The sequence below is a fragment of the Halichoerus grypus genome, chromosome 3, assembly GCF_964656455.1.
Source record: "Halichoerus grypus chromosome 3, mHalGry1.hap1.1, whole genome shotgun sequence".
Classification (NCBI taxonomy): Eukaryota; Metazoa; Chordata; class Mammalia; order Carnivora; family Phocidae; genus Halichoerus; species Halichoerus grypus.
The window spans coordinates 204,807,956-204,834,357 of record NC_135714.1 but is presented as its reverse complement, the minus strand read 5'-3'; the positions used below and the strand labels follow the sequence as shown (position 1 = coordinate 204,834,357).

The 26,402-nt window shown below is 37.4% G+C and overlaps 1 protein-coding gene across 2 annotated transcripts in view; it reads right to left on the bottom strand.

Moving 5' to 3' along the window:
* The window catches only part of CSMD1 (CUB and Sushi multiple domains 1), a 2,059,737-nt gene that overhangs the window by 917,994 nt on the left and 1,115,341 nt on the right, over positions 1-26,402 (bottom strand). The gene's annotated exons all lie outside the window — the stretch shown is intronic.

Below are 26,402 nucleotides of genomic sequence, written 5' to 3'. Positions count from 1 at the left end.
CTGGGTTTTTTAAATTATTTTTCCCATCTTAGAATGCTTTTACTTCAGAAATATAAATAAGAAAACCTTAAGGAAAAAAGTAATAGTGTGCAAGAGAAAAATATCACTAGGGATTTAGAATAAGAAAAAAATCCTGTCTCTTGTTTATTTTATTTTTTTAATTTAATTTTATCATGTTATGTTAGTCACCATACATTACATCATTAGTTTTTGATGTAGTGTTCCATGATTCATTGTTTGCATATAACACACAGTGCTCCATTCAATATGTGTCCTCTTTAATACCCATCACCAGGCTAACCCATTCCCCCACCTCCCTCCCCTCTAGAACCCTCAGTTTGTTTCTCAGAGTCCATAGTCTCTCATGGTTCATCTCCCCCTCCAATTTCCCCCCTTCATTTTTCCCTTCCTACTATCTTCTTTTCTTTTTTTTAACATACATTGTATTATTTGTTTCAGGAGTACAGGTCTGTGATTCAACAGTCTTACACAATTCACAGTGCTCACCATAGCATATACCCTCCCCAATGTCCATCACCCAGCCACCCCATCCCTCACACCCCCCACCACTTCAGCAACCCTCAGTTTGTTTCCTGAGATTAAGAATTCCTCAAATCAGTGAGATCATATGATACTTGTCTTTCTCTGATTGACAATCCTGTCTCTTATAACAATGACTTACAAATTATGAATTTCAGTTAAGGAGTACTACAAAAATGACTTAAATGTGAAAATGTAAATAAAAGAGGACAAATAACTATTTTAAAGAGGAGTTTTACAATAAACATTTTGAACGGGCACCATCATTTTGATTTTAAATTAAGAGGAAGATAATTCAGTGTGCTCAGAGAAAGGACCTCAGGCAAGGTCAGAAAGCAGAGCGTGGATTCAAATGAGGACAGCACCTTTGTCCCATTTGACTTAGCTGGCATAACTGCATTTCCATTTCCTCAAGTGACCCCAAAGTTACCACGTCCCTACCTTTACATAATACAGTTTCTACACATGATTCATTTTCGATGTTGAGATGCTGGTATCCATGACCGTACAGAGAGCAACAGAGTTAAAATCATCTATTAATGTGGGACATGGCAACACAAATTGAAGAAACCTAATTAACCCTGCCAATTCATGACAGCTGAAGTATAAAGAGTATTTTTAGTGTTTCAATATTTCCTGATTACTAAACTGTACAACTTTAATTGAAAAGATGCTATCTTAGTGAGATAGCTATCTGAAACCTCATACATAATATCTCACAGCACATCACCTATGAGTGAACAGAGCCAGAATTGTTATAAGGTGCACTCTCAATCTGATAAGAGTATTCTGAAACCTAGTTTTTCTTTCTCGATCATAAATGCATTAGCTTTGTAAACATATTCTCTGCTAGTAGAGATTGTACTTGTCATACACACATTTTGAAGGAAATCCATAAATTGCACAATGTAATGAAAATGGCACGATAATAAAGAGAACATTTGGGATGTTCTGCTATTGCACTGAGCACAGAGGAGGATTAAAATAACATTTTCCTCCAGCCTGTTCTTTAAAATTAACTTTTAACTACCTACATTGTATGTTTTAATAGCTTAATAACATATTTATAAGGAATCCCCTGGATCTTTTCTTATGGAATTCTAATGTGGTTTGGGTCATTGTTAGGGCAATTCCAAGAATCATTTGTCTTTATCATGAAGACAAGCTTGCAAGTGTTGTTAATAATTCCAGAAGGAGACAGATGGAGCCAACTGAATGCAACATGCTGCATCACTCCAGGGTCAGCTCCCCTGAGGAGCAGAAATAACTAACAGTATTCTCTCAAAATGTTTTTTTTTCTTTTAACTTTTCATGGGCTTTTGTGAAAAAATGATAGTTCATCAATGCACACTCTCCAGAGAAATTGTTTTTTTTTTTGAATTGTGAAAGCATTTGTGAAATAATATTTAACTTCTAATTCTATATGGTTTAGATATTCAGTATTTGATGACTTTCTTCTTGATGTTCCATTACCCGGGTCTTGATCTCGTACCAAGCTCCCTTCAGAGCCAATAGGCAAAAATTCTTTGTGTGGTAATGCTGCCCATTTGTTGACTGTCCTGATATAAACTCGCCCTGGAAAGAGGTTTAGGAACAAAGAATTTTAGGGAGAAGCAGGATATAGATTTTATTAACATAGCAAACTTCAATGAAGACACTCCTCAAATTGCCATTAGGCATTCATGAAAGGAGAACTTACTAGCCCCTAATCACTTTATTTCAATTAGCATTTGTACTGGTGTGTCTGTCTATTCATCTTGAGACTACGTGCTCTGAAACAGTTATTACATTTGAATAAACCCAAAATTGAGCAGAATTGGGAGGAATTTTCAGACTCATTATCTCACTCTGATCTGAATATGAATGGCTATCCACTTTGATATTGACCATGGTAGTGAATTAAATTATTTTATATCAAAGTTTTTTTTTTAAACTCCTATTCTTCAACAGATACTTATTGAGTGCCTTCTACTTGCCAAGAAGTCTTTGAAGTATTAAGGAGGTAATAGTCTTCAAAACACTGTAATGCTCACTTGCATGGAACTCAGAACTTAGAGAAAAATACTTGTGTGAGAGAAATCATGGGAGTCCATATATAATCACACTGAACAGAAGAAGCAGAGGCTCATAAGGTCTGATCTGGGCTCTGGAAGGCAGTAAGCTATTCTTGGGGGAAGCAGCCTCTGAGCTGAGGTTTGAAGGGCTAGTGGTTAGCTACAAGGTCTGCAGAGGTGATGCTTCAGCTTGCCAAAAAACAGGTGATCTCTTCCATGATCACTGAACTCATCTGTGCTTTAACCATGTGTCATCACTGTTATAACATTTTCTTCATTATTTGACCTCAAGCCATGCTTACTCCTCTTTATTATTAGGCTTGCTGGAAGTGAAACTCTAAAACACATGGACTCAGGTAAAACCACAGAAATTGTTCTCCCTTATTTTACAATTGATAAAATGGGCACAAAAATTAAAATGATATGTTGAAAGTCAACACAAATAGTTGTTAGCAGAGTTAGACTTGGAATATAATTATCTTGGTGAAAAGGAAAACAAAAAAATGAGCTAAACTTTTTTTGCATAGATCATTTTCTTAAAACAAAACAAAACAAAACAGAAAACCTTAAAGTTTTCAATAGGTCTGTTTAGATAGATGTGTTCATGTCGGTGACTTCTAAATTAATTAATCTTCACAGACTAGGCAGAGCAGCTCTTTAAAAAAAAAAAATTATCCAGTGGTCAAATGAATTTTTAGAAATCATGTATTTAAGAAGCTACCACATGATCACATTCTATTAAAAATTCTGAAAAATGCTACAGAAAACTGATTTTTTAGCCCGATATTTCTTGAGCCCATTTGATCCTGCTACATGTATTTCATAGAACACCTTCAATTCTTCATTCTACACATGTTTATTCAGTAGGTATTATGTGTCAGTCACTATTCTAAATACTTGAGGTCACAGCAAGGAAAATCGTGGCAATGCTCTAAGCTCATGTAATCATACTCTAATGCAGGCTGAGGATAGACAGAACAAACAAACAAGGAGGGCAGGATGGTGACAAGGGTTTTGCAGAGCATCTGAATTCATAGCTGAGTTAGGGGTTGACCTGTCTCAGCCTGGCTGCTAGATCGATGGCCATAGAAGGCCTCTCTGAAGGGATGACATTTAGACTAAGTTCTGAGTAACAGAAAGGGCCAGGCAATGCAAAGATCATTGCAGACAGAGGACATTTCCAGAGTATAAACCCTAAAGAAATGGACTTGTCACACTTGAGAAACAGAGACCAATACAGTGAAGTCACGGGCAAGCTGGTGGCTACTGCTATGGGCCAGGGGGTTAGTGATGTGAAATGCGGTTAGAGACAAGACACAATCTCATTGGATTTTGTAGCCACGAGCAAGGCATTGGTTTTAACTTGAGATGCAATAGAGTGTGGTGTGAGAATACTTGGGAGAGAAAGTGATTCGATCCCATTTCTGTTTAATAAAGTCTTTGTGGTGAACATGGAGAAAGGGGTGCAGGAGGCCAAGAACAAAAATGGAACACCAATAAAAATACCTAGAAAAAGGTCCACAGAAAGATGATGATGGCTTGGACTAGGGTTGAGATAGAAGACATGATTGGGATGGAAGAGATACAGGAGAAATGAATAGATGTTTCATAGAGAATTGGGAAGACTTGTTATATAAGATATGAGAAGTGAGAGAAAGAAATCAGTGAAAACTCGAGTTTGGGAAACACTGATAAAGATCAAGTTCTTTGTTCATGTGATGTTTACTGATTGTTTTTATTATACCTGACATACAATATTAGTTTCAGAAGTACAACATAGTAATTCAACAGTTCTATACATTACACAGTGATGTAAACCACTGTAAACCTAGCTCCAAATATTTCCATACAAAGTTGGTACATACTAACTATATTCTCTCTGCTATACATTGCATCCTCTGTTTCATTTCATAACTGGGAGTTCATACCTTTTAATCCCCTTCCCCTACTTTGCCCATACTCCCAACCCTTTGGCAAACACCAGATTGTTCTCTGTGTATGAGTCTTTCTGTTTCGTTTTTTATTTCTATTTTTTTTTTTGTCCTCCAAGACAGAGGCTGTTGGCATCTGACAGTATGTTAATGCAATTTTCTCAAAACTGAATATTCTATGAAAATCTAACAGATTCTTAATTATAGATGCATTATAATTAAGTGAAAGCTGTGACAGGTGTTCCAAACTAGAAATAAACATGTTGAGAAGAGTCATGAGAACTTACATAGCATTATCATTTATTTTCCATGAGAGCAAAGGTGTCTTTTCTGGCCAGGAATGTGAAGAATTGTATTGTGGTTAAACTTGGGTTGTCTTTGTAAATGTTAAGTGACTTTCAGTTAGGACGTTCCCAGGTCTGCCATATGGGTTGTTAGCATCCAGTATAGGATGTAATTAAGTTCTTTGTGGCATAACTTTTTGCTCATTGACGTGGAATACATCACCCACAAATTCATATAGATGTCAGGTCCTGCCAAGCATGAGAATTCCTATTTGTGTAGCAATATCAAGATACTTTATTCTGATTTTAAATTGTGCTTACTGTATCATTTACTTCGAATGAGCTCTTGAGGATGGAACTCTATGAGAGCTATTGTTCTATAACATGCATGCATGTTATTAGTGGGCCAACTTTCCCAGCTTCATATCTGCATAACTGACAACAATTTGTAGGACAGTCTTTTCATATTCAACTATTCATTATTGTATATTGGAGAAGTACAAGGATGTTGACAACATATATCCTGACAAAACTCACAACTGAGTCAATAAATTGGGTTTATCTGCCTCTCAAAAATGTTGTTATTTGAAGAGGTTTTTATAGAAAGATTAGTTCCATATGAATAGTTTTCATTGATGTAATTGAAAATTTATCTCAGGCTTTGATCTAGCAGAAAACATTTCAGGAATATGACAGTACCTTGGGGAAATCTAGATGTCACAGAGGAATTACAAGTTAAAAATCACATCGTGAAAGACCAGATATGTTTTGAGCCACTTAAATAATACTTTAATAAAATGTTTTTTTTTTTCAACCAGATACATACAATCTCTAAATATAGGTGCTACTGAAACAGGCTGTTTTTTAAGGTCTTTAATTATTCATGATTAATTATTTCTATTTATACAGAACCTTTGATTCCAATCACCTGTGGTTTAAATATAACTTTGCAAGGGTACATGCAGTTCATTTTAGTACTGGCAGATAATTTAGGACTATCTTATTCAGTCTGAGCTGCTATAACAAAGCACCATCAACTGGGTGGCTTATGAACCATAGAAATTTATTTCTTACAATTCTAGAGGCTGAAGTCCAAGATTAGGGAGCCAGTATGGTTGCATTCTGGCAGGACCATCCTTCTGGTTGTAGACGGTTGACTTCTCCCTATGTGAAGGGGCAAGGTTGCTCTCTGGAGTCTCTTCTATTAGGGCACTAATCCCATTCATAAGAGCTCCCCCCTCCTGCCCTAATCACCTCCCAATGGTTCTACTTTCTACTACTATCACTTTAAGTGTTAGGATTTTCAACTAAGAAATTTAGGGGAGCACAAATATACATGACATAGCAAAAATGAAAGGCAAGTTTGTACCTTCTCTGAAAAAAAAATGTAATGTTTCAAGGAGGAACAAGCATGATTACATTAAAAATCTAAACCATGTCAGCAAATATAAGGTTTCATAATTATCTTCTCTACCTCAAATGTGTCACTGTTTAAAAACATGTTCATAATTGGGTTCTAATACTAAACCCTAAATTAATTTTTAAATAAATTATTAATGACCAAATCATAGATAACTCATCAAAACCTAGGTATCTACTCTAAAGAGATACAGGACTCAGATGTAGGATCCCAGAGAAGGAATGTTGACAAGGATGACTCATGACTCTTCTCAAGCAAACAACTTGAATGGAGCCAGAAGCAGACTTTAAGCCACTGGGAAAGATTCCAGACAGACAAGAAGATGTGTTTTAAGCCCCATGTTAGATACGCAAAAGACAAAACACCTGAAATGTTGAAGCTGAAATAGTTTTATGGTCCCCCGACCTCTAAGACATAGAAGGACCACCTTAAGTATGAAAGAAGAGCCTACCAATTAGAGAGGACTATCCTCTCTTAAAAACTGTCTTATCATTTAAGTCTTTAATTAGCAATCATTTTCCTTGAAATTTTTTCAGAATTTGCGTCTTAGGCTAATTTCAAGCATAAATAATTTCTTGTAAATCATTTCAAGCCCCCGAATCAGACAATCTGAACTTCCTTTGTGACCTGAAGTAGTGGTTTCTTTGCACGAGCTTTGCTTGGGTTGACCACATGCAGAATGTCTTCTCTATAGTGACCATGTCCAGCTCCACCATGCTACAAAGGGCTTTAAATGAGGTCCTTGCACCATCATATTGAAGTCTTTATTCTCAGAACAAGCTCCCAAACTGCACAAGAGAAGTCCTGTAGAGTTTGGGCCTACAGGTGAAACACAGTATGTTAACCTTTAAGGAAGAAGGATAAAGAGATAAAGAATACCACCATGCTGAAAGTCTAATTAAAACAAGGGATTTTATTTGACTCAGAATTCATCAAAGTGAATTTCTACTTTTGTGTCTGATTTTGTCACTTCATCTCAATTTTCAATCTTGCCCTACTGTACAATGAGTTGATAATTATAGAAGTTTATTTTATATCAAAATTGTATTTAAAGCCTCCAAATTCTACACAATCTGGACTAAGCCTGAAAATGGTGACTAATTCAGCACTTCATGTGGCTGCGCCAGCCTCCTTATGTGCTTCGGAGACAATTTTCCATAACTACCTTCTGTATCTTTGAGAGAGCTGTTGGTTCTCTGGAGAGCAGACATGTTCCTCAGCAGGTTTAAGAATTGTGTATTTTATCTCACAAGTACAAACTGTACATGCTTCCCCATTCTCCTTGCTCATCCAAGTAAATAAATAAAACCCCACCACCCACCCCACAACCACACACCCTCCCTGACACCTCTGAAGAAGTTCCTTCTCAAGTGTTTTCCGTGTGACTTTGTATTCATTTATTTTTACTGCCCCCTCAGTGAACAAATAATCTTTAAAATCGGGCCCACAGCTTCTGCTAAAAAGAACTAGAATGTTCCTATGTGCCTCCTTCTAAAGGACCTTCCTGAGAAATGCCTGGCAGAATAAAACATACCCATGGGCCCCGATCATAATGAAGCCTCACAAAAGATAAAAGAACACCAATATTTTAGCACATTTCAAATGTTTAAAACTTAAAAAAACATCATCAGTATTTTTTTTCCTTTTTTAAAATTTTATTATGTTAGTAACATCAGTATTAAGTAATAGAGTTTTTTTAAAAAAAGTTGTTTTTATAGTACTAGACCAAAAGCACTAAAATCTTTAGAATTTTGATTTTATTAAAACCTGTGTCATGTGGTACCATTTATTCAGTTGTTCATCAGTTTATTTTTTCAAATATTTATTTAAACTAATTAATTAACATATAGCATAATATTTTTTTCAGGAGTAGAATTTAGTGATTCATTACTTACCTATCACACCCAGTGCGCATCATGAAAAGTGCACTCCTTAATACCCATCCTTCACCCACCACCCACTCCTCTAGCCCATCCTCCACCCACCATCCCTCTATCAACCCTCAGTTCTCTACAATTAAGAGTCTCTTATGGTTTGCTTCCCTCTCTTTTTTTTCTCCTTCCCCTGTGTTTATCTCTTTTGTTTCTTAAGTTTCACAGATGAGTGAAGCCACATGGTATTTTTCTTTCTCTGACTGACTTATTTCGCTTAGCATTATACTCTAGCTCCATACATGCCCTTGCAAATGGTGAGATTTAATTCTTTTTGATGTCTGAGTAATATATATATATCACCTCTTCTTTATCCATTAACCTATCGATGGACATCTCCACTCTTTCCATAGCTTGGTTATTGTGGATATTGCTGCTATAAACATCAGGGTTCATGTGCCCCTTCAAATCTGTATTTTTGTATCCTTTGGGTAAATACCTAGTAGTGCAATTGCTGGGTCATAGGGTAGTTGTATTTTTGATGAATCTCCATACTGTTTTCCAGAGTGGCTGCACCAATTTTCATTCCCACCAACAGTGTAAGAGGGTTCCCCTTTCCCTGCATCCTCACCAACACCTATTGTTTCCTGTGTTGTTAATTTTAATCATTCTAACCCCTGTGAAGTGGTATCTCATTGTGGTTTTGATTTGCATTTCCCTGATGCTGAGTGATGTTGAGTATCTTTTCATGTGTCTGTTGGCCATCTGGATATTGTCTTTGGAAAAGTGTCTATTCATGTCTTCTGCCCATTTCTTAACTAGGTTATTTGTTTTTTTGTATGTTGAGTTTTATAAGTTATTTATAGATCTTGGATACTAACCCTTTACCATATATGTCAGTTGCAAATATCTTCTCCCATTCCATAGGCTGCCTTTTAGTTTTGCTGATTTTTTTCCTTCGCTGTGCAGAAGATTTTATCTTAATGAAGTCCCAAAAATTCATTTTTTGCTTTTCTTTCCCTTGCCTCTGTTTCCATTGCCTTGGGAGAAATGTCTAGTAAGAAGCTTCTATGGCCGATGTCAAAGAGGTTGCTGCCTATGTTCTCCTCTAGGATTTTGATAGCTTCCTGTCTCCCATTTAGGTCTTTCATCCATTTTTAATTTATTTTTGTGTATGATGTTTCATTCTTTTGCATGTTGCTGTCCAGTTTTCCCAACAACATTTGTTGAAGAGACTGTCTTTTTTCCACAGGATATTCTTTTCTGCTTTGTCGAAGATTAGTTGGCCATATAGTTGTGGGTTCATTTCTGGTTTTTCTATTCTGTCCCAATGACCTATGTGTCTGTTTTTGTGCCAGTACCATACTGTCTTGATGATTACAGCTTTGTAATATGGCTTGAAGTCTGGAATCATGACGCCTCCAGCTTTGGTTTTCTTTTCCAAGATAGCTTTGGCTATTCAGGGTCTTTCGTGGTTCCACACAAATTTTAGGATTGTTTGTTCTCACTCTGTGCAAAATGCTGGTGGTATTTTGATAAGGATTGCATTAAGTATGTAGATTGCTTTGGGTAGTATAGACATTTTAGGAATATTCTTCCAATCCATGAGCATGCAATGTTTTCCCATTTCTTTGTGTCATCTTCAATTTCTTTTATAAGTTTTCTATAATTTTCAGAGTACAGATCTTTTACCTCTTTGGTTAGGTTTATTCTTATGTATCTTATTATTTTTGCTGCAGTCATAAATGGGGTCGATTCCTTGATTTCTCTTTCTGCTTCTTAATTTTATTGTATGAAATACAACAGATTTCTGTACATTGATTTTATATTGTGTGACTTTGCTGAATTTGTGTATCAGTTCTAGCAATTTTTTGGTGGAGTCTTTTGGGTTTGCTACATAGACTATCATGTCACCTGCAATTAGTGAAAAGTTTGACTTCTTCCTTGCCAATCTGGATGCTTTTTATTTCTTTTTGTTGTCTGATTCCTGAGGCTAGGACTTCCAGTACTATGTTAAATAACAGTTGTGAGAGTGGATATCCCTGTCTTCTTCCTGACTGTAATTGGAAGAGTTCTCAGTTTTTCCCCATTAAGTATGATGTTAGCTGTGGGTCTTTTGTATATGGCCTTCATGATGTTGAGGCATTTTTCATCTACCCCTATTTTGTTGAGGGTTTTATCAAGAATGGATGCTATATTTTATCAAATGCTTTTTCTGCCTGTACTGAGAGGATTATATGGTTCTTATCCTTTCTTTTATTAATATGGTATATCGCATTGATTGATTTTTGAATATTGAACTAACCCTGCAATCCAGGAGTAAATCCCACTTGATCATGGTGAATGATTCTCTCAATGTGCTATTAGATTTGATTTGTAGTAACTTGTTGAGAATTTTTGCATCCATGTTTAGACTTCAAAGCAATGCTATACAGTATATTGTGAGCCATATACATAAATTTTATTTTTGTAGCCAAATTAGAAAGAATAAAAACAGGTGAAATTAATTTCCATGTAAATTTTATTAACGCAATATATACCAACTATTTCAAATTATGATCAATATAAAATTTTTACTGAAATCTTACTTTTTTTTTCCTACTACGTCATTGAATCTCATTCTGTATTTCACAGTTACAATACATGTCTATTCAGATTGCTCACGTTTCAAGAGTTAATGGCCACATGTGGCTGGCGGCTGCTATGTTGGACATTGCAGCTCTGGAGGGGAAGAAAAAGGTACATACGATTATAATGTCTATTTATATTTCTTATTGGAAGCTTTACAGCTCTGAGCTTTGGGAGGGAAATTGCTTGTTGTCATCTGAAAAACATTGTACAGAGTACCTGGAAGTCTCACAGAATTCATAGGCTTATTTGTGTACTGGTTTGTGAAAATGTAATTAAGGAAAGGAGTTGGCAGGTTTTTTTTTTTTTTTTTTTTTTTAGAATTCCTTTTTCAAATAAATCAACAACTCTGTCTAATTAGACATAGTCTCCCAAACTACAGATATTTCCAATGTAGTACTTTATTCTACTGGCAAAAGAAAAATTTCTTCAGAAATAGGAGACTAGTTTCACATTTATAATTTTATTCCCACACCTCACAAACCATCCAAAACCAAAATGAAGGTAAAGCAAAAGAGACCTTGGAATAAGAGGAAAGTTCGGTGACATTTATCAGGGGCACAGGCATCATTGGACTTAACTTGATCATTTGAGATGTTTGTATAATATTAGTAGGAATTGAAAGGTAGATGCAAAAAGCTAAGTATTTAATTCTCCACATTAATGGAGGATTGTAATGATAAAATTTTAAATTTATTAAGATAGTTTAAAAAATTACCATCTTTATCAAAATAATCTTTAACATGTTTATATTTAACCAACCAAGATTGGCAAAATATTTTAGAGGAACAAACATAAAAGTATACCTTAAGCATTATGAAAAATATAAGTTAATTGAAAAATAAATTAAAGTAGTGCCTGGGTGGCTCAGTCAGTTAAGTGTCCGACTCTTGATCTCAGCTCAGATCTTGATCTCAGGGTTGTGAGTTCAAGCCCTATATTGGGCTCCACATTGAGTGTGGAGCCTACTTAAAAAAAAAAAAAAAAAAGTTAAAGTTACAGTTCCTTCCTGAAATGTCTGCCTAAGAAATGTGATCTCTCTTCCTGAAATCTAAGATATTTAACTCACTGTTAAGTAATGCAACCAGGATGAAAAATGACAGTACTGGATTTCTATCACACACATATTAAGAAGTTTTTGGGAGAAAGAGGTTCTGGACATGTTCTGGCAAAATTGAACCACTTTGAAATTCTCAACTATTTAGTTCTCCACCTAAACCAATAACTCATAGCAGTATTGCCAACTGTGACCACTCTTATATAGCCCAGAGAAATCACAGACAACAGTTTACATCTGCAGGATGACTAGCATTTGTATAAAAGGCTCATAATATCACAGGTGACTTATCCTTGAAAAGCTCTTCCATGACTATGTACATCCTAGAATATTGATACTGAATTGTTTCTTCAGCTGACTCAGCCTTCATAACCAAAGGGAACCTAGACAACATATCGAGTTGATTCCAATGTTGCTTAGTAGGGTAATGAAATATCAGCAAGTCTTTATTAGCCCTGTACAGTGAGTTAATCCAGCTCAAATTTAGATACATTGTCTGAAATGTCACAGGCACTTATTTTTATGTAACTAATCCAAAAGAAACCCACAGTCCTGTTTCATGAATCAATGATTCATCTGTTCTTTGTTGTCAACAAACCCATATTGAAAGTTTGACGCCATCCTAAACTCGGAGGATTTTAAGATGCGGCTTGCCCAGGAAGAAGTCCACATGGCATAGACTTGAGGAGACGTAAATGATGGTGTGACATAGTAGAGGGGGTAGCCAGTGAAGGAAGTGGGAATTCACAGAAGACGGGGATTAATTAAGCTGTGTGTTGACTAAAGGAAATACAGTCACCCCTTGGAAGAAAGTGGAAGGTCAGAGCACACCCTTAATGTTTACAGGGCCCCAGTAGCTCTCTTTTGAAACATGTATCCTGCAATTTCTTTGAGGAATAGGGATATCATCTTTGATATTATTCTGTCTCTAGATATGCTAAAACTTCAGAACTTATTTGTCTTGCATAGCTGAAACTTTTTATCAGTTGAGCAACTGCTGTTTGTTTTCCCCTCCTCTTAGCTCCTGGCAATCACCACTGGACACTCTATTTCTGTAAACTCAACTATTTTAGAGAATTCATGGAGGTACAACTATGCGGTATTTGACCTTTTACAACTGGCTTGTTTGTCTTAGTATAATATTCTCCAGGTTCATTCATATTGTCATAAATGGCAGGATTTCCCTCTCCTTGAAGACTGAATGCTATTCTGTTGTATGCATATACCACATTTTCTTTATCCATTCATGTGTCAATGGGCAATTAGGTTGTTTCCATGTCTTGGCTATTATAAATAATGCTGCAATGAACATGGGAGTGCAGATATCATTTTGAGAACCTGACTTTGTTTCCTTTGGATAAATACTCAGAAGTGGAATTTCTGAATCAAATACTAGTTTTATTTTTAATTTTTGAGAAATCTGCTTACTGATTTTTCAAAGCAACAACACACCATTGTACATCCTCACCAACAATACACAAGAGTTCTAATTTCTTCACATTCCTGCCAATACTTATCTTTGGTTTTTGAAAATAACCCTCTAATAGGTGTGAGGTGATATCTCCTTATAGTTTTGATTTGCTGTTCTCTAATGACAAATGACACTGAGCATCTTTTCGTGTGGCTGATGACCATTTGTATGGCAAGTCCTTTGCTCATTTTTAAATTGGTTTTGTTTTTGCTATTGGGTTGAAGGAGTTCTTTAACATATTTTAGATATCAGTCTCTTATCAGATATATAGTTTCTCCCATCTTGGAAGAAATTTTTCCAAATATTTTCTCCCATTCTGGAAGCTGTTTTTTTTTTTTTGTTGTTTTTTTTTTTTTAATATTTTGACTGTTTCCATTGCAGTGTGGAGGCTTTTTAGTTAAAGTCCCACCTGTCTAATTTTACTTTTGTTATTTGTGCTTTGGGTTCATATATAAATATTTTTTTCTTCTAGTAGTTTTTATAATTTCAGGTTTAAATCATTAATCCACTTTGACCTTGTTGATGATATAAAATGAGGCCCAGTTTCATTGTTCTGCATGTGGATATCCAGTTTTCCCAATGTCTGGCCATTCCCGATTGTGTTTTTTTTTTCCGCATTTGTCAAAGATCAGTGGACCATATATGCATGGGTTTATTCCTTGGCTGTCTGTTCTGTCCCACTGGCCTGCATGCCTCTCTCTTTGCCAGTACCATTCTGTTTTAATTATTGTAGCAATTTCCTTGAGAGAAAATAGCTTCCTCGTTACTAGAAGTTTAAAGCAGGGGTGCTTACCTACACAACAGAAGGGGACTGTATATAAAATCAGCCTAGAGGACATTAGAAGCACTGTCATCTAAATCGTTGGTGGATATTTACTCGCTTTCCACTGTGTAGATCAGCATCTCTGTCCCACCTCTCCTTCCTCTTCTCCCTACTCTGCCTCACTGTAGTAACTGACCCCATGCGTCTTCCTGCAGCAGGGTTACTCTCAAACATGGTGTCAAAAAAGGAGTGATTAATCGCCCTGTCAACTTTGCCCCATCTTTTAAAACTTGTAAACTGCCAAATCCTAATTAGAAGGGTGCTTGCGCGCGCGCGCAGTGTGTATACTATCATCACATTTACAGGAGGAAAGTGTGAGCCAGAGTGTTAATTCATGGAAGGGACCTTGTCATTAGAGACAGTGACACAGGTGTCTTAAAACATGAGAGGGACGTAGACATGTTTGGGCTCATGGCACGTGTGTTTTCACACCTATGTCCTTCCTGACTCAATCCATTAGGCTATATGCTCCATCTCACTTGCTTTATTAAATGTCATTTATCTCAAAAGGTCATTGTTGCTCACTTGAGAAGAGGCCAGCTCTCCCATTGCGTGGTCCCCGGGTGCCCAGGGCTTCGCCTCTGACAGCCCTTCTCGTATGTTTATACCATCTCTGTGCCCTGCTGGTCTGTCTGCTCCTTCAGGGGAAAGCCCTGGACCGTCGGATTGCTGTTGTGTCTCTGCTACCTGAGAATGTACTTGGCACGTACAATGAGCTCAATTAATAGATTATGCATGAGTTAATTAATAACAGATTTTTTTATTCCTGAAAGTTCGATCATTCTAAGCCTAGACATGCAGAAGTTTCCATTAGGAGAAGTCTTCCCCTCTTTCACTTGCAGCTTTTTAATAACTGTGTGAACAGATCTCTCCTCTACCACCTCTTTTGACTCTGAATAGAGAGGGGGGGTATCTTTGGTGCTAGGATCAGGTGGGCTGCATACTGCCACAGAGGAGCAGATCTGGGGAGGATGGCGGCTGAGATGGTGTGAGAGCCAAAGGAAGTACTGTCCTTGCCCAAAACTCTGGTCTTCATACAGTCTTATTAGGAGTCCAAAGCCTGCACAGGTTTGCCTTGGGGAGTAAAACAGAGCCAGACTTCCCAAGCCCTGCATTCCTGCCTCACACAGAATGGATCCAGAGTCGTACCTTTGGGCCTCAGCGGAAAAAGTGGAAATATTTTTCATTAAACAAACATAAGTATACAGACCACACCAGCAAAATCCAGTTCTCTAACACCAGCTTCCTGTCTACAGTTCACAGGACTCCATACTGAGCTTGAAGCTGTGAGGTGCATGCTCAATACAGACATTGAAAATCGGGTCTGGCATGAGCAGGTGGATGTGTTTATTAAATATTCTGAATCTTTTCTACCCCTTTTCCTGAAAGGTTCTTTCACCTAACTGTTGATATGGAAGCTCAGGATATGTCCCAAAAGTGAATAAGTGGAAGTCCATGTTAGGCTTTAACAGGGGAGTGCTTTCCTAAAATGCCAGCTTGAATCTCCCCTCCACCGTATCCTGTGAATCTGGGTACAGAAGATTTGACAACTTTGGTCCTTGGGTCCAGTGGGCTAAATGTTCCTCATCATTCCCATCTCCTCTTAAGGTCATCTTCTCGGGAGACCTGACTGCTGCTGATTCTCTTCCCTCACCTTGCCGTTGCTTTTCCCTTGTGACTCCTTCTCTTTTCTTACACAACACTCAGAAGCATGGTTTGAGTCTATTTGTGTATTTATTTGTTGGCTTGTCTTCTTCTTGGGTCACTGAGGCAGAATTTTTGCCTTCATGATAAACTTCCCAGTTGTATTTTTCCTACTCTGCCTTTGAACTGAATTTAAATAACAACAATTATAATTCAGGTCCTGTTTTCAGGAAGAAGTGCTATAACCAGCTAATACACTTATAGCACTTCTCCCTGAAAACAGGACCTGAATTATAATTGTTGTTATTTAAAGGCAAACATTTTCCTGAAGAGAGATGACCCAGTAAGACCTAATAATGCAGACAATATCTTAGTGACTTTAAAAGTTTGATTCTATAATGCTTTTATCAGCAAACCTATTGGAGGAATAAATGAAATTTCTAGTCCAATGAATTATTTCTCTTTTTCCTCTTTCCATTTACTTTTGATGATAATTTAGTTTAATAAGTGTGGAGTAAAGTTGGCTTTAATTTCATTGCCACATGCTGTGATTCAAAGGCTAGAATTTAGCCTGTTGAGACACTTTCACTGACTCACTACTATAGATCAAAGGAACAATATGTTTTTATGACCTTCTGTAATCTGTGTGAGAATCTCTAAGTTCAAAGAGACAGACTGTGTTAGATGAATCCAGAATATGAAAAAAGTCATGATCAGTGATAAGAGACTGGGAGTGTGTAGTCTAGGTTGTTTTTTGTTAAAACATGATTTCTGAATTGTCTATCAGATCTAGACTTTTTAGAATCATATTATTTCTTATATAATTTCAAGGCACAGCTAGTTTTTGCAAAACCACATTTTTTTCATTCAATTTGCTATCATGCTTAAACATTACCATACATATAGCTTAGACTTTACCTTTTATAACTGCACAGAAACCCAAGGGACTGACAAAATACCTTTCCATGTCAATTATATATCCTATAAACATAATTAATCTTAATAAATTTAAATTTACCATTTATGAGTTATCATGGCATTCCCTGACTCTTAGTGGGTGCATATCATGCATGACTCCATCTAGGAGTAGACTAACAGAGAATGGCATTCATTTATCTTTGTCCTGTTTTCAGGGTCACACACCTGCAGACATTTCCCCCAGATTTTATGGTTTCCTGTGTTCCTATAATGCTATATCCTATAATCCTATAAAACTGAAGAGAAGAGTAAAATAAAGAACTACAATGACCACAAATAACTGAAATATCAGAGCTACCACAACCCTATCTGAGAGAAATACTAAGCAAATTATCATCTATTTTGAATTATCCTCTGGCAAATGTCTTGCTCAGTATCAGGAGACATTTAAATATCTTTGCACTTTCTGCCATAAAAAACATATTGTGTAACCACGTTTATTTATTTATTAATTCATTCATTTTTATTTTATTCATTTTTTATTTTATGTTATGTATCTCTTTACCTGGGCAGACCATTATGATCTTCAAAGATCATATTTACCTGATGACTGGTTTCAGAAGTAACGAAACTTGTTTGTTTTTTGCTATAATTTTGAATAATTAATACAAGTGAGTCTGCTGTAATATGTCTCTTTGCAGTATTAGAATTGATGTGATCATAAAAATATAAAAAGAGTGGCAGAATGGCAAATAAAAATGCATATTGTAGATTCACGTGTAAGATAGGACCGCCACTTCCAAATTACCAATAACCAAAGGGCTAACAGGGTTTCACAATCATGGTACCATTGGCACTTTGGACTGGAGAGTTCTTTGTTTACGAGGGTTGTCTTGCATCTTATAGGATATTTAGTTGCATGTTTGGCCTCTACCGCCAAATTCCAGGGGCATTCACTCAGATATGACAACAGATTTCTCTCTGACGGTGCCAAATGTGTCCAGAGTGAGAAGGGGTGCAAGGCCACCCACAGTTGAAAACCTTTGAGCTGAGAAGCTGTGTGGAATGTACAAAGGCATCATTTCATGCCAATTCTACTACTCTGTGGCAATTTGGAGAGCGTTTAGTCTCCAATATGGTATATAAAAAGATGAGATTTTTGGAGTTGAAAATGTCCTTGATCAGATTAAATAGGTCCTGTTTTGCAGGAACAATGGTAGTAAGGACTAATGATTTGTGCTTCAGATGCAGAATTTCAGAACTAAGTGTAAGAAAAACCTCATTTCTATTCTGAATACAACAAAAAGGATGTGCAAGGACCTGCATCTCAAGTTTTGAGAAACTCCCATATCACCATAAACTCTGGCAACGATAGAAGCTGGAGGCTGAGACGGTGGATATTGACCAAAATTTGTTCTGACCTGTAGCTCTTTCTTTGGAGCCTTTTACAGGATAAAAATTATCAGTTTAATTTTATAGCTACTTTTATTCTGTTGTATGAATATGTTAAATTGCTGTCTTTTTACTTAGGTAAAAATCACAGATTTCAAATTTTCAAGAGATTGGTCACAAATGGTTTCAAGAGCAGAGACTTACTAAGAACAGCAACAAAAAGGGGAGTGATCACTTTTTCCTCTTAATGTGTCTGATTGAAAACACAAAATCTCCAAGCTTTAAAGAGGACAAATAGACTCCAAGTTTAGTCAATAATGGAAGGCATTAGTAGAGTGATGTCATTTTCTGTTGCCTTCCTCTGGCACCCTCTTCCACCCCCTCAGGGATGTATAATTTGGGTGGGGGGGAGTTGAATATTGGCAAGCATAGGGCTTTTAAGCCATTTGGAGAATTGCGTCTAAGTAACATGTTAACTTCCCTATAGGACACAGGCAGTTTGAAGAATCATGCCTTAAAACTATCTTGAAATTGTTGAATTGAGTTGTAGGTACTTTTGTTTTCTGTTAATATTGAGGGTGTTTAGATCGATCAATCTTCACATTTATTGTGGTCCCTCTTTGAATTCATACACATTTTCAAAGCATAGGAGGTGGACTGAACACAAGGCTCACAGAATTAATTAAAATTTTCCTTACACGGGACTCTCAGGAAAATGTGGCCTCCTTCAATTGCTTAGATCATTCATTTACTTGAAATCATTTGCATAATCAAATGCACCTGTGGTATTTGTGATCCTGTACTGTGAAATCACATCAACTCTTGGGCCAGTAAATGTATTTACACATTTGCTTATACGTACTTGCAATTTGATTTGCTTTATTAATGATGACAACAGAGCTTCTCCCTCTTTTTTTATTGGTAAGGATGTCAAACTGAAATTAAAATGTCATGAGTCCCTTTGAGGTGTAATTGTGTTAAAAATTTTGTGGGAACATATGTGAAAGTGTCCAGTCAATAAAACAACACTAGCTGAAAATAAGGTTTTATTTCTATACCCACCTTTGTAAAACCCTTGATTTTTAAATGGTGTCACCATACTCTGTTAAGGAACCTAAGAGTTAATTCCAAATTTCCTCCCACAAAATTGCACTGCCTCTTCCCTTTACCATGATAGATACCTGATGTTATCAAAAAAGACAAAACACATTATCATGACCACAAAAGAACTGGCATGCCATTAGACTGGTCCTCGTTGGCTAATTTTGGGAATTGATTGAATACATGTTTCAAAACTCTTTGCAACCTCAAAGGAAAGGCAGTTAATTCAATGGCTACTATTGACTGACCCTTGGTTAATTAAAATAGGCAATAATGGATAGGTGCAGGGTATCCTGGGTCTACCGGGATAACAAAGAGCTCATGCTGTCATCTGCATGCTTCATCATCTCTTCTTTTATTGCTTTTCTACTCTGGACAGTACACAGATTGGCTAGTTAATGCATTTTCCATCTTGGCCATTTATGGAGTAAGGTTTTTTTATTCCTCCATAAGCAAGATTTCAAGTATAGTTGAATTTCAGCTTAACTTTTGAACTTTTTTTCCACATAGTGGTTTTTTAGTGTTCTAAAACCGCATGAGCCGTGATGAAGGGACTGTGTCATATTGTAATCCACTCACATCACTGTGACAGATTTTAATTAATATTTAAATGTGGAAATCCTTTAGTTTTTCCTTCATTTAAGTATCTTACCATCTGGCATACATACTGGATTCAGAAAACAAAGTGACACACACATTGCTCGTGGTGGGCAAAACTCAGAAATGTACCCTGTGAGATTCTAGTCCCCCAAAGACATAATGGGATCATTATTTCATTTCTTCCATGAACTTTCTGTTCCCATATTTTCTGTGTAGAAGAAAAATGTTATTTGTATGTTGTCTCTTTGAATCAAAACAATCAATGCTTAAATTTACATAAACGTTAAACAAATAGGTATATAAACAAATATTTAGCAAGTGGATCTGTTGTATTCTTCTAAGGAAATAATTATTTCAAAGTTCACTAATTCATCCTAGTGACTGAGAAAACCTTGAAATGATTCATGGAAATTTTTTTCCCACACTAAGCATAAAAACCTACTAAAACATCATCAATCACTGACTTAGGTTTAAGGTCCAAGCGTCTCAAAGAAATACTAAGAAAGCACTTTACTTAACTCTTACCAATGTACCTTTTGCTCAGACTGTTTAGGTTTCAAATGACAAAACTTCCCGCCAAACTGGCTTGAGGAAAACTGAAGAATGTGTTAGATGGTGTGACTGGAAACCCTATCAATAGGACGATACCCCGACATTGCTTTATGGATGCTTAAGCACCGTCCCCATAAATTCTTTGTCCCTTGGCTCAGCTTTTGTCTGGGAATCTACTGCCTCTCCTTGGTATTCTCAACTGCCCCTGTAGCAGCAAACCTAGTATCTTTTTTTTCTCTTGCAAATACATCAAGAAAAAAGTCCACCATTTTACTAACCAAACAAACACTTGTATTGAGTTCTTGGTGCTTATAATGGCAAGGAATGGTCTGTCTTGTGTCCTATGCCCAATCTCACAGCCAGAAGTGAGTGACTGTGTTTCCCTGCCTTGGTCCTTGACCTGGGGTATTCTCAGTGTGCCCAACTACACAGACCACAGAGAAAATAATGCGCTCTTAAAGAAAAGTCAGAGAACTGCTTTACCGAGGTGTCAAGAGACACCTGTAAGGGGAAAAATAGATGTCCAGTATAGATCAAACCGGATGCCTACTATAAGTAAGAATAAAGTGAAATAAATTGTCCTCTAAGATGCTCTGTGAATCCCAAATAATAAGAATTGTAGGTACGGGTGGAATTTTAAAGACTTAATTATCTGTAATTAAGCTACAGTGCTAACCTAACAACAGGTTGGTAGTTTTCAGTGGTCATAAACCTACCTCTGGTGATCTCATTGCTTCATAATTAATTTTAGTGTTTTGTGCTCACGTATTTCCCTTCTTTAAAAATACTGAAATTATAGGAAGGATTCCAAGTTCAGAGTTCTGTAGATTTTTAACAACACAGAGCAGTGATGTGCATACACTTACACAGAAGGATCATCCTTAGAACAAGCTTTCATCATGCACATAAGAAGGCAGCTCTTGAAAATTTAAGGTTCATCCCTTGAAAATAAGCTGGGACCATCACAAGGATGTCATATTACTTGATAGCCTCAAAGCACTTTCATCTGGATCAATAGAAGACAAGTGTTCTCATCTCCATTTCACAAATAAACAAAGGGCCCGAAGGCTGGGCACTACTCCCCACATCTCTGGGCAAAGCAACTTCTGTTCAAAGCTGAAAAGGACCCTATAAACATCATCTACCCCACTTCCTGATTTTGAAGTTCAGAAAGGCGAGCACAACCAGCTGTTGCACCTCTGGGTCAAGCACATCGCTATTAAGTGCCACAGCCAGGAAGGGAACCAAGATTTTCTGTTAATGAATTCAGTGTTCTTTCTTGATAGATAACAGTTTCTCCCCATTTCATCGAAACTGTATACACTAAAGCCTCCAGCCCTCCAACACCAATGGGTGTGTGATGGTGAGGAGCTGTCATACCTAGATAATTACACCTTCCCTGGAAAGGAACCTCCACCTTCAGCCCTTCCTACCCAAACCCAGATGTAAAAGGGCTGCCTCTCCGGTGTATCATGCACACACCAGTTTCTGTATCCTTCTGTCCTGCCTGCCTTTTTGGAGAAGGCAACACTTTGACATAGCTCCTTCCCCCTTGTAAGGATATTTCCTGAATCCCATTTTGATTTTCATGAATGAGAATGAATTTTGTTTGATAAGTCTGTTGATTTAGGTTTTGGCTTCTCCTCCTCCTCCGAGATATCAGACATATATGAAACACTAGAGTTCCTTTTAATATCTTGATGAAAGTTCTCTACACTATCAAAGACTAGACATTCCCCTGACTCTTCTGACTTCTATCGATCACTGACTTTATTCCTGGCCCTATAACTGTCACTAGGAGATAGTGCTATTGTCGTAACAAACCAAGAGAAAGACAACCAAACCAACATTCAAGTATTCACCAAATGACCATGAAGATGGGGAGGTAATGACATAGAAGGAAGAGTAGTACTTAATTTTGTATGGGGGAATCAGATCCAACATAAACTTAAAGCTGAATCACATATGTGGGATGGTCCCTGCATAGGTAAGAATTTGCTGAATGCTGAGTAAACTATGATGGGTTAGAGAAGAGAGAAATGTAAGCTCAGTACAGGTGATATCAATCTTTCTGACCAGTTTTCCCAGAAGCCCATGAGTTTGCCTTTCAATCCAGGAACAGAGCATCTTCTCTTCCTCCTCTAGCACCATCAATCCCAATGCCTTCCTGTTGTCTTAGCCCCCTAACAAAGCCCAACCCTACCTACTTGTGGACCCACAGGCTTATGATGCTAGTTTGCAGTGTGTGGTTCACAAACTAGCAGCCTTACAATTACCTGGAAACGTGTTCCAAAGAAAATGCTCCGTACCATCTGAGTCTGGAGGTGGGTCCCAGCCCTCTGCATTTTAGGAAGGCCAGCAGGTAATTCTGAAGCAGGCAGAGGTTTGAGAACTCAACATTTCTAAGATGATATAAATTAAAAGGGACCTTAACGATCATGTAGCCCAACAACCTCATTTTCCAAGTAAAGAACCAGGTAGTTTGTACTAATCACTGTCAATGTAAAGATGATAAAGAGTCACAATGCCTAATTCCACAACATAGAGTCTAGTAAGAAAGACAAAGATAAATAATTACACAAATATTTGTCAATGACAATTTTGAATAAGAGCTATAAACAATGTGTTTTCATTTACAAACGTGCACCAGCATGAATAAAGCATGGTGCTTCAGAGGAGAATTTCCTGCCTGGTTGGATGTGGACTCTAAAAGACTGATACCCTCAATCTTTTGGGCAGATGGGTGTGGCCTGGAGCAGCCTTGATCTGCTTGCCTCCAGCCTTAGAGAGTTGCCTCTATTTATTCCACTATGCTGTACAATTGTCATTTCCTTTTGTGTGCTATCATGTAAATACAAATTTGTGAAAGATCTCTTTGAGAGCAGATTCAGGTCAAACTTTGGTTTGATATTCTACCGAACACAGATGAGTATTCTGAAATGCAGGAAGTTTCCATGAATTGCACATGGCGGCCACTAACTAGCAAAAGGGCAAGACTGAACTCCAGGGCAAGTTAGACTCTTTCATACCACAGCTGCCTTCCTTTGTGAAGAGAGAGCCCATGACAAAGCCATCCTGGATTCAGAAAGGAGAGGTTAAATGGTTTTATATTTCTTTATCACATTCAGTAGTCATTTGGCCATCAGTTTATATGACCATACTGCACCTTGTCCCATTCAAGTTAGGAGAGGCCCTCACAGAGGGCCACAGAGACCCGGAAGACTCATTTTGACTTTTCAGAGCATATCTGTAGAATGCAATCTCCAGGGATTTATATGGCATTTCGGGTCCCTTAATGTGAGAACAGCTGACAGGATGATGGGAATGTTCACAGGTCCCTTTTCCGATTAACCATTTCCCTTACACAGAAATCTCACGGCATATAGAAGTCACATCAAGCAAAGACCTATTAAGCCCAACTTATTAAATAAAGGCCACAGCTTGGCCAGGGGGAAGGTTGCCACACATCACAGAAGTTGTCTGATTCTCTAGAGGCTGTTTGAAAGCTGAGCAGATCCTATCCCCTCCCCTACCTTCTGATCATCCATATCTTCTTAGGCTGTACTTTTATCTATGTGTCTATTCTTGCAAATGAACATTCTGCATGGGGTGAGCTATTCCATAGCATCTGCATAGACCTTTGCTCAAGACAGCTGCAAGTCTGGAATCCCTGAATTTCCTCAGAATTGTCATCAGGGCATAAAGACTGGGTTTTTGATTTGGAAATAAACTGCCTTGCTCTATAGCAAACTGCCCCCCCACCCCAATTTCCCATTCTGAGACAAACTATAAATTACATAAATCAAACTTTCAAATTCTTGCCATCATACTCTTGAGAGGATGAACACTTGAAGTTTAAGCAACAGAAAAAAACTGCTCTATTGCTAAATACCAGAAGGATCCTATGAATAGATTTAAATCTCTTTGGTTTAGGAATTACCTCTGATGCAATACAATTTAATAAGATACTAGTGAGATGGTGACACAATTATTGCCAAACATGACGCTCCTGCCCATGCCATAGACCTGTATCTACTGTGTTATTACCCCTTGTTCATGATAGAGAAAACTTACAATTGTAAATTTTTCACAAGAGGAACATAGATTTTTGAAGAGTCATTTCCACAAATTTTTGTTGAGTAGATACAAGTTGCTTTTGGGGCACCTGGGTGGCTCAGTTGGTTAAGCATCTGCCTTTGGCTCAGGTCATGATCCTGGAGTCCTGGGATTGAGTTCTGCATCGGGCTCCCTGCTCAGTGGGGAGCCTGCTTCTCCCTCCCCCTTCCCCCTCTCATGCACTCTCTCTCTCTCTCATTAAAAAAATAAAAGTTGCTTTTGATGATAGTTTTAGATATCACAGTCAAGCCTCCAATTATACCAAAATTCCAAAGATTCCCAAATTTGTCTTTGTTTCAGAGAGTTTCTAATTAACATAAGAACAAAAAAAGAAGACACCTATGTTTCTCTTAGTAAGTGTGACTATAAAAGCTTTCATTGTGTATCGTGGATCTCTTGGTATAATTCATGGTAAAATTGTCTTGCAAAAACTCTTAATGAGATAGATATAGATATATAGATATTTATATACATATATCTATATCTATCTATCTATCTATATATATATTTTAATTTTGAGGACCATTTAGATGCTTTCAAAGAGACATATTCTTGAATGACATGGATGAAGGCTAACAGGTCTTCCACAATCAAACCACTTTTTTTTCCCACAGCAACTGCTGCAACTTCTGTAGGAAAATTCAATTTAAAAATATAAAAAATAGAACCCAAGGGGCTCCTCCATGGCTCAGTTGGTTAAGCCACCAACTCTTGGTTTCGGTTCTGGTCATCATCCTCAGGTTTGAGAGATCGAGCCCCATGTTGGGCTCGTGCTGGGCATGGAGACTGCTTAAGATTCTCTCTCTCCCTCTCCCCCCCACCTCTCAATAAAAAATAGAACCCAAGTTCAGGATGGATTTAAAATATTTTAAATGACAGGAGAACAGGGCTGCATATCTTGTTGAGCAACTTAGGGAAGCCACAAAGCCTCAAAAAATTATAATTTATTTTCTCTGATTACCAGACAAGAGCAGGGCGTGTTTTTGGACATTGTAATACCTGAGAGAGAACAACATTTGTAAAGCACTAGCATCCCAGTGAGGGTCTGTCCCTTTTCTGTGCATCTGAATGACAACCTAGATAGCTCAGAAAGGGGACTAAAAATAGATTACTCAAGATGACTCCTATTTAGTAAAGACATTAGGATCAATTATAGCTTGAGGAGAAAAAGCCAAAACTTAATTATATAGAGACTTGTAGGTGAATGAAAACATCCCAGTGTTTATCAAAAACAAAACTAACACACAATTATGTTATTTAAACATAAAGAATCCCTGGCTTTGTGAGTCTGTTATTAAAATGTGCAATTAACCAATTAACATATCATTAGTATCTATTTAAGCTCCACACTGGTAACACCGCGTTCATGTTTCAAAGATAACTTGACATTTCTGGTTTAATGATCTTTGCCTTTCACTACACGTATGAAAAAAAGGAAAAATGAGAAAACACCCTCTGCTAAACACAGTATTGAATTACTCTGAAGGGCTTGGTGATATTCCCAGCTTAATCTCTTTCTATTACTTTCCTTTCTGTCAAGTACAAAATTGAATATTTTGCTGGCATGCTGTATAAATTGGGTAAGTTTCTGTTGATTACAGAAGGAAAATTACTATGGCATGGAAATGTGGGTTTATCATTGTCCTGGCTATTTCCTGGAAATTTCCAGTGCAGATCATTGCAAGAGAAAAGTGAAGGCCATGAATAAAGTTCAAACTCTCCTGTAGGTATTTATCCTATCCAAGTAGATGGAAGCTTGCCCCAATGCATGGACATGGCAAACGGGAAGAGGTTGTTACTGGGTTCTGCAGTCAGACTGCCTGGGCTACAACATCCCCAGTCCTCTGGCGTGTGGTGGTTGGGGTCTGGGAATTAGAGGAAGTCATGATATGCTCTCAGCAGTTTCAAGGTCTCAGCCAAGGTCTGGAAGCAGGCAGTCCTTGTTCTGACCAGAATCAGAAGGTCAATAGTAGCCTAACACCACATCACAATGCCTACAT